The sequence below is a fragment of the Antechinus flavipes genome, chromosome 1, assembly GCF_016432865.1.
Source record: "Antechinus flavipes isolate AdamAnt ecotype Samford, QLD, Australia chromosome 1, AdamAnt_v2, whole genome shotgun sequence".
In the NCBI taxonomy this organism is placed as follows: domain Eukaryota; kingdom Metazoa; phylum Chordata; class Mammalia; order Dasyuromorphia; family Dasyuridae; genus Antechinus; species Antechinus flavipes.
This window is the reverse complement of record NC_067398.1, coordinates 227,537,214-227,547,382: the sequence shown is the minus strand read 5'-3', so window position 1 is coordinate 227,547,382 and position 10,169 is coordinate 227,537,214. Positions and strand designations below refer to the sequence as shown.

The 10,169-nt window shown below is 38.7% G+C and overlaps 1 protein-coding gene across 2 annotated transcripts in view; it reads left to right on the top strand.

Annotated features, from left to right (window-relative positions):
- LOC127561895 (tubulin polyglutamylase complex subunit 2-like) overlaps window positions 1–10,169 on the top strand; it is an 877,998-nt gene that overhangs the window by 561,500 nt on the left and 306,329 nt on the right. The gene's annotated exons all lie outside the window — the stretch shown is intronic.

Genomic DNA, 10,169 nt, shown 5'->3' with positions numbered 1-10,169 from the left:
AGATATACAGCAAAACACACAAGGAAAGAAAACTGTACATGAAGCTATAATCTGCATTTCATACTGATTGTTTTTAAAATAAATTTCACATTTTTTTAAAATAAATTTTTATTGATACCTTTTGCTTTTTCATTATCTAAATTTCTCCCAGTATCCCTACCCCAACCAGAGAAGCAGTTATATATATATATATATATATATATATATATACACACACACACATATATATATAAAAGAATATTTTCAAACATTACGATTCTGCTTGTTTGTGCTTCCTTCGAAATTTTCTTCTGTTTCCTTCTGTGAACTTTAAAAAATGTTATATGACCTTTTTTGGCATCAATATTGATAACCTTCCCCCATACTTCTCCCAATTAGAAACTGAAAGAAAAAATTTACCCTTGTATCAAATAAGCATAGTCAATTAAAATTAATGTACACAGTGGCCATGTCCAAAAATGTAAGTGTTTTTCCCTCTGCACCTTGAATTCATCACCTCCATCAAGAGGTAGATAACATGCTTCATTATAGTTCTTCTAGTGACATGTTTGGTCACTGCATTCATTAGAGTTCTTAAGTATTTCAAAGTTGTTTTTCTTTACAACATTGTCCTTGTATGAATTGTTCTCCTGGTTTTGTTTACCTCACTCTGCATCAGTTCATACTACCCAGGAATTTTTGGAATCATCTCTTTTGGTATTTCTTACAGCACAGTGTTAATATTCCATTCGATTCCTATGCCACAACTTGTTGAGTCATCCCCCCAACTGTCTAACAGGTGATCTAAGGCATTCCACTAGATTCTAATTTTTTTCCTTCTTCTCTCCCTCCCCATCTTTTAATCTTCCAGTATCACGAAGTTTGTTGTGCTTACGATAATATCCTCCCTAGTACCATCCTCTCTCTGAGCCTACTCCCATCTCCATCGTTGTTTTGCTGTTGAGTTTAATATTAATTTCTACAACAAACTGTGTGTCTGGCAGTGTTTGAGTTTCCCTTGATCAATTCAGATAAAAATGAAGTTTATCTGATGCCCTGCTCTCTGTTTGCATACTTTTCTCATGCATACCAATTATATAGAAATGGTTAAGCTCGGCTTCCTTCTTCTTTCTTTTTACACGAGAATAAACCTTTTATTCTTTTCCTCCTTTCTACATGAGGGTAATTCTTTTATTCTTTTATCTCCTTCATCTTTTAAAACCTCAAAATAATTAATAGTGATTAAATGATCTTTTGAGGATGACCTTCATTCATGTATAGACAGCAATATTCTGGAGTTGATTTTTTTCAGAATAAGACTGATCAGGTTTCTATGGTCACCCCTGAGGTCTGGAGGTTTTTTCCTAATGTTAATGGCTCAGGTCACCATCCAAGTTTGTTCCACTCATAACCAGCAAGCAATGATGAGTGTCCCAATTCCCCTTAACCAATTAACACCAAATACGTTTATTAAAGGGATATTTACTGCAGCATTTGACACTGTTGATCATGTTAAGAAATACCAAGAATAGAAGTACAAATATTTTTCCCTGACACCCAAAGACCCATTCTCTCCAAACCAACTTGGTCCTTGGGGAAAGTGGGCTCAGTTTTAATGAAGTTTCTTCCGAGCAGTTGCCCCCACCATATTCACTTCCAAAAGAGGCAAAACTGATGGATTGGAAGAGTTCACAGTTCTACTCTGGATGAACTGAGTGGAGCAGGTCCCTCAGGACTTTACTCTCCACTATTTACTTTCAGAAAATCTCAGAATGGATTAATAAGCAGGAAAGGAGACGGTCTTCACCCATTCCTTCCCCTTTCTCTTCATGCTTTGAGTCCTAAACTCAGCACCCTCCTTTCTCTTCATATCACCAGTCCCACCACCACCACCACCTCCCAAGGGTAGCATCCAGAGGTAAGACCTTGGATCTGCAAGGACACCCTGGACAAGGCTAGTTTGGGCGAGACCAGACTGAACAGGGCTGGCTCCATGTGCAGTTCTTCTCACTTAGGTCTGTACAGCCCCTTCGGGGAGGAACAGTAAGTCTTTTGGCTGGGAAACTAAACAGGACATCCATTTGCAGCAGCAAAAGTTGTGTCTCAATTGAGAAAGGAGAGCAAGTAAAAGTTCTGAACATGAGTGGACTGTAAGAACCTTGGTTTAGTTGTCTTACTCTCCCCTTGGTCATTAAAGTCTCCCCTTCCTAGTTCCCTTTTTTTTTTCTCTTCCACTTCACACATTCTAATGAACTTTATCTGCTGACAGAGCTGGATCCAACAGAGACAGAATGTTAGAGTGGTGGTGAGATATTGTCATTGTATGTGTGCTTAGGGGACAGGGAACTAGTGTGCTAAAGCAATGAACTAGAACTTAAGGTGAGAGTAGGTGGGGATGTGCTCATCCAGTCAGGTCAGTAAGCATTTATTATGAGCCAGGCACTAAGCTAAGCACTGGGGATATAAACAAAGGCAAAAACAGTCTTGGCCCTCAAAGGGCTTACAAATAGGGAAGACAACATGCAAACAAACAACTATGTACAAACAAGATATAGATGGTATAAATTTAAGAGAATCAGAGGGAAGGCACTAGCATTGTGGGAGACCAAGGAAGGTTTTTCTAAAGATAGGATGTTGGCAGAGACTTGAAGGAATCCAGGAGGCAGAGATAAGGAGAAAGAATATTCCAGGAATGGAGGACAGCTGGTGAAAATGCCCAGAGTCAGGGGATGGAGTATTTTGAGTTTTAGCAAGGAGGTCACTGGGTCACAGAGTAAGGGGACTAGGACTGTGGGAGGGCTTAAAAGCCAAATGGGAGATTTTGTACTTGATCTTGGAGGTAATGGGAAGCTACTGGAGTTTACTGGACAGGGGTGCAATATTCAGGGCTGTGCTTTAGGAAGATCACTTTGACAGCTGAATGAAGGATAGACTCAGTGGGGAAAGACTTGAAGCTGGGGATCAACCAGCAGGCTATTGCAATAGTAGAGACATGAGGTTTTGAGGGCCTGCCCGAGGGTGGTGGAAGTCTTGAGAGATGTTACAAAGAACTGACAGGTCCAAGTGTGGGTGAGGGGTTGTAGATGCCATTAAGGTTTTGAACCTGGGTGACTGGGAAGATGGTGGTGCCTTAGTAATAGGCAAGTCAGGAAGAAGCGAGGGTAGCTGGAGAGAAAATAATGAGTTCTATTTTTGACATGTTTATGGGACATCCAGGATGGGATGTCCACTAGGCAGTTGGAGATGTAACTGGAGGTCAGGAGAGAGTTTAGGGCAAACAGATCTCAAAATCATCTCTATAGAAATAACAATTGAATTCAAGGGAGCAGATGAAAATAGAGGGAGAAAAGAAGGCCCGGGACAGTGTCTTGGGCAACACCTCTGGTTAGTGGATACAAGCTGGATGAAAATCCAGCAAAGGAGATGAAGAAGTAGTCAGACAAGTAGAAGGAGAATCGGAAAGAAAGGTGCCACCAAAACCCAGAGAGAAGAGAGTATCACTAAGAGGGCAATTAATAGTGTCAGAAGCTACAGAGAGGTCAAGAACTACGATGATAGAGAAAAGGCCATTAGACTTGGCAATTAAGAGATCATTGGTAACTCTGAAGAAGGCAGTTTCAGTTAAATGATGAGGTAAAAAACTAGATTGCAAAAGACTTAGAAGAAAGAGAAGAGGAAGTGGAGGCACCAGTTACAGATGGCCTTCTCAAGGAGTTTAGCCACAAAGAGAAGGAGAGAGAGAAGATGAAAAGTACTAGGGACAGAGGCAGTGGTGCGCTGGTAAAATTTTAACAACCAGTGCTCTGAAAAGACAACTTTTTATGCTTAATCTTCATCTTTTTCTCTATCACTTTCTTAAGTATAATCAACTAAGCAATGTGCTTTAAACCTCGATTTTGTAGTGTTTGCCAATTTCTAAGGCATAAATGTTCCCACTGAAAATTTAGCAAATTAGCTCTTATGAGTTGATATGACTGGCTCCAGCACATCCCTTGGATGGATCAAATAAAGAGTTTTTTTGAAGTTAAAGGAGACATGAACATGTTTGTGGGCAGCAAGTAGAGAGTGAAGCTTAGTGAGAGAGTTGAAGACAGGATGGGATTGGATCACTTGTTCGATTGGAAAGGATTGCTTTGGTAAGGAGATACCTCTTGACTGAACATAGCAATGGAAGAGATATTCAAAGAAGAAATTATGAGTGGAATGAGATGAAGAGGAGGGAAGAAGAGGGCACTCTTAGTGAATGGCTTCATTTTTTTCAATGTTACATGAAGCAAGGTTCTCAGCCAAGGCTGAAGTCAAGGTGAAAGGAGACCAAGGGAAATTTGAGGAGGATGAAGTTTGGAAAAGTCATTGTGTAAATGGGATAGGGAATCTATTAGGGAGGTAAAAAAGGAGGGAAGTGCTACAAGGAGAACCTATCTGAGATCATGTAAGAAATTTGAAGAGGGTTTAGAAGCAGCCCAGTTTCGTGATTTTCCCCAGCTCTAGTCAATGGATGGCAGAAGTAATCTAAGGCTGAAGCCCTAACGGGTAAGATTAGGAGAGGCTAAGGGGTCCAGAGATTCAGGAGGAGAGTATAGAAGTGAACTGGTTCATCTCGGGGTTAAGATGGGGAAGGGAAGAGAGTGTAGCTAGTGCAAATCTTCTGGTTTGAGGAAGAACTGAGGGGTAGAGGAATTAGAGGCCATGGTGAGGGTGAAGAGCAGGATTAGAGGTTGGAAGGCAAAGGGAAAGGTGGAATAACAATAGACTATGATCAGACAGGGGAGTTTTATAGTTCATGAACATCGAAGTGGAACAACTGTGGGCAATGCCAAGGTCACTCTTTGTAAAGATGAGATAGAGGGAAAGAGTAGGTAATGGAGAATGAGTAAATCAGGAAACAAATCACCAGAATTGGGTGGTAGTCATCCATTTTTGACAAGTCTTGGGATGTTTTCAGTTACTTCTTGGAACTGTGCCCCAGGAAGATAAGATACATCTCTATTGTTGTTATCAGGTCAATAAACAGCTGCCTCCATTCCCCCCAAGTGTAGAGACGCCAACCGCCAAAGGCCTTCTGACCTTTACTGAATAATCTCTCACCTGGTAGCTTCTGTGGCTCTTCTTCATCAATCCCTGGAGGTCAAGCAATTGCTTCCTCCTTAGGGCACCCAGCTCCTTCCTCTTCAAGAAGTCTCTCCTCTCTCTCTTTCTCACTCTCTTAAGCTCCAAGGTATAGTTGTCCTTTTCTTTTTTCTCCTGACACCATAGGATTGTATCCTTTGACTCTCCATCCTCCTGACAAGGGTCAAGTTTCCCCTCTGTTATTTCAGGTTCTTTTCCCCTGATTGAAGCCTGCTTCTGTGTGTGTGTGTGTGTGTGTGTGTGTGTGTGTGTGAATGTGTGTGTGTGTTCTTTGTTTTTTAAGAACATTTCATGGTTCCTGATAATCTGGAGGGTAAAGAGGTGTTCCTCAGGGCTCTTCACTTTTTCTTCTAGGAGGGAAACCAGCCTATGCTTGGAACAGAGTGTCAGAAGCCTCAGGTCTCTTGTTTTTGACTTTGACACTCTCCAGTTAAGTCTCATCGGCCTCAGTTTTCTCCTCTTATATGAGGGCAATAATGTTTTCAGTGATATCATAAAGAGTCCTTTGAAATCCTTAGCATAGATAGTATCCCCTTGGGTGCAGAGCCCTGCACTAGGAACCCTGGAGAGGATAAAAAATAAATATAAATCTATGGTCCTTATCTTTATGAAGTTTACAATTCAGTTCAATTTGACTTTGTAAATTAGTATAACCAGCAGAAAAAAATTGTGATTTACTAAGTTTCTATCATTAGAAACTATCTATCATTAGAAGTATTCAAGCAAAGGCTGGATGACCACTGTTTCATTTGTTCATCCAACCATCCATCCATCCATCCATCCATCCAACATTCAACTGAGTAACTGCTATATTTGAGTCTTTATTCTAGATGCTAGTGGGGGATAGGGGATCCCTTCCCTCAAAGTGCTTATAATTTATCAGAGAGGAATAAGATGTATTCAGAAACAAATAGAACACAGTACTTGGTGTGGCTAGTGTATAGAACAAAGGACTGTGGAAATCTTGAAGAGAGAGAAATCACTTATGGTCTGAGGGATGACAGGCATTTGCCTGCTCTAAGCAAGGTCTAAAAATAGTATACTTTGATCTAAGTAACTGTCCACTGGAGGTGTTGAGCTACCACTGAAGAACATGCAAATTAACACTTCAAAGTCATATTCCATTAAAAACCATCTGTGCCTTTAAAAAAAAAAAAGAGCTTAAAAACTGTTCCCGATTGCTTTTCTTTCCCTCTTCTTAGCTGCCTATAAAGCAGTTGCCTTTAGTCCCAGTTCTATATACCTGTATGCGAAGACACAGTCCCCAATAATCTGATGTGCTAGAAACAGCACTGCCTTGTACTTGGAAGACTTAACCATAAATCTCTCTGAAACCTCATCCTGAGTTATCTCAGACAATCATTTAACCTCTTGAGAATGGTTTCCTCGTCTATTAAATGAGATCGGAGTAAATGAGCTCAGATTGTATGTGTCTTAAATTCTCCGTCTTATACAGACATCCATGAAAGACTCCATGGTAGAGGTGACATTGTAATTGGCACTTGTAGGATGGATAATACTCAATAGATGGAGATGTGAGCTCATGGGAAGAAAAGCCACTTTAACTAGAGGTAAATTAATGCACCGGGAAAGCACAGGCTGTGTTGTTGGAACAATGATTTTGATCCACTTATTTATCTAGGGGAAGGGTTAGGAATAAGAGGGAATATACCATTCACTTTACTCAAAATGACTACTTCCCTATTGAGGCTTTCCATAAAAGAAATGGCTGAACATCTAATAATTGTATTTGCAACTAACAATACCTGTTACTTTTGTTAACAAAAAAGCAACTATGTGTCCACAGAGATCGGGACCTAGAGTCAAGAAAATCTGAGTTCAAATCTAGCCATAGACATTAGTTATATGACTCTAGGTATGTGAGTTTACCTCAACTATAAAATGAGGATAACAACAATACTTACATCTCACAGGGTGGTGAGGATCAAAAATAATATTTGCTACACAGCAGATGCTTAATGTTTGTTCCCTTCTCCTGGAGTCTTCTTCATGCAAAACATCCTGAGTTCTTTGAACAGAACCTCAAATGGCATCTTAAGGCATCATCTTTTTTTGATTGCCTTTCTCTACATACTTTCTAGCTTGTCAATGTTCTTCCTGAAATGTTGACCCTAAGCATGTACACAAATTCCAGCCAGGATCTGATCAGGGCAGAGTAGAACAGAACTATCACTTTGTCAGTCATCTTTAATGTAGCTGAAGGTTATATTAGCTTTCCTCCACCTGCTGCTGTGTTACACAATGGATTCATTGTGCTTGTATCTTATCAAGACACCAGGATCTTTTTCAGAAAGCCTAGCTAAGATACATCGTTCTCATTTTGTATTTATAAAGGCAACTCAACATTTATCCCTATTGGAATTCAGATGATTAGATTTGGTTCAGTGTTTAAGCATGTCTAGATCTTTTTGGATCCCCCGTTAACTGGTATATTTTCTAGCTTTCCATCCCAGTTTCAACATCACCAGCAAATCTAATGTTATCTATATTTCCAAGCTATTAACAAAAATGTCAAATATAAAAGGGAAGTACAAATTCTTGGGAATACTTCACTGGAGACTACCTTCTAAGTTGACCTTAAACTCTAAATGACTAATTTTTAGAGTTCAGTCATTCAACCTATCTCAAGCCCAACTAATTATAGTCACCTACCCCATATTTTCCATTTTGTTCACAGTATATAGTATAAAATACTTTTGTCAAATGGTTTGCAGATAAATTATATTTATAGCTTTCCCTTTATCAAACATAGCCCTGTTAAAAAATAAAATGAGATGAATCTTTTATGATTTATTCTTGAAGACTTACAAGCTTTCTGATTATTGCTCCTTTTTCTAGATATTATCCCTTAAACATTTGATAGAATCCTGCCATATGTAAAACTACAGATGCCTAGGATACAATTCATAGATTCTCTTCCCTTAAACCTTGCCCCGCTAAACCCCAAAGATAAAAAGATAAAGGATAAAACCCCTCAAAAAGGATTAAAAAACCCCCAAAAAGGGTAAAAAACCTAAACAAAAAAAACCCCAAACCATAAAACCTGGATCATTTTCCCTTTCTCCAATCCTGTAGTACCTCTTCTATTTCCATCATCTTTCAAAGATCAAAGACTAGATTTTCACTGTCCTAAGATACAATTCAGCTAGGCCTGATAAGAGAACAGTTGAGAGTATGGAGGAGGGACAATATTTGTTTCATTATGCTAGGTGGTTTCCTTAAAAAGGTAGGAAAACCTTCTTTGAAACTTGGGATTATGAGATTTAAGGCTCAAGTCTTAATATAGTTTTCTGGTTTCCTGGAGAATAGAAGTATGAGTAAGATTTCTCAATCTTAATGGAATACCCACTGCTGTGCTAGTTAACACACCTTTCTGGCCAAGTGTTGCCATCATGGCAAATGTGGATGCAGAGGGAACCTGTGTCCACCTGAATCGATGTTATTTCCATACTGAATCTCCATTTTATGAAGTAAACTTCTATAAACTATTGTATGGTCCATGAGTATTTTGTGGTGTTCCAAACCCAAGCCTGAATATCAACTTGGCCTGAATTAGATTTGGTCCAAAACATTTGGCATTAAATCTGCATTTTGATAACTTACAATGACTTTGTGGTTGAAGATGGGAAAGGGTGATACAGAATGCATAGATGTTTAGGTGTTTGGATGGCTGGATACAGGGGTAAGGCCCCTTGTGGCTGCTTTATCTCTAACTGAATAGTAAGATAACATCATCTCAATGAGGTAGAAAAAGGGCTCCATTGATCCCATAGAATTAATCCAATGGGTTTAAAATTTAAGGATGTTGACTGAGTGAAGATATTACAAGGGATTTTTTTTTCTTTCTAATAGTCCTAACCTCCCCCCAAAAAACAAAAACAAAAACAAAAAAAACTCCTAGGATATCTGCATAAGGAAAATGAAGGGAAACTGACTTTGTGCATTAACTTGATATTAATATGAATGTACTTGTGAATTTTTAGCAGTATATCCTAAAATCTCAGGGGCTATTTATAGATGTAGCAATAGCACAAATGAAATGAATGATAGTGATCAAGGCCAGGACCAATGGTAAATGGGAAGTATGGTCTCCAAAAGGAGGTCTTTATAAAAAAAAAATTGTTTTACAGCAACAAAATTTTTCTGCTATCCTTCCTCCCTTTCCTTCCCTAAGAATTATCCTATGTAATAAAGAATATTTTAGGAGAAAAAAAAGAAAAATTAGTAAACAGAAAAAGATTGAAAATATTTGCATGTCCAACACCTGCAGGTATCCCACCTATGTAAAAAGTAGAGCAGGAGTGACTTGTCATGTGTCTTCTTTGTATCAATACTGGTTCTCGCTTTGCAATTTTGATGATTAAAGAAATTAATTTTTTTCTTTTTTTTAAAGGTCACCAACATTTTCCTTAGCATCTTTTACAGTCATTCTATATAACAAAAATTTTTCAAAGGTAAAAAGTGATCAGCAAAACTAATTGAAATGATGCAATATGTGCAATGAAACACATTAATGTACCTATCCTCTCTGCAAATGGTTGGGATAGGGTTGTGGTCTCATATCCCCTCTTAGGGATGCTTGTTTTTTGTAATTTCGCAATATTCAATCCAACATATAAAGGACTGCTTGCCATCTAGGGGAGGGGGTAGAGGGAGGGAGGGAAAAAAATTGGAACAGAAACGAGTGCAAAGGATAATGTTGTAAAAAAAAAAAAAAATTACCCTGGCATGGATTCTGTCAATATAAAGTAATTATTAAATAAAAATTTAAAAAAAAATTTTGCAATATTCACTTTTAAATATTTTGTGGTCTTTCTATTTACACAGCTCCCTTCTGCCTCTGCATTACAACAATGGGAATGGGAAGACACCCATTGTTGTGTCAGAAAAGTGTGGTGACTGAAGCAGCAAGGGGTATCTTCCCATTTCCATTGTTGTACTTATTGTGTGTACTGTTTTCTTGGCAGTGCTTGATGAATTCATGCTGCATCAGTCTATGTAACTCTTTCCATGCTTTACTGTACTCATCATCTTCATAA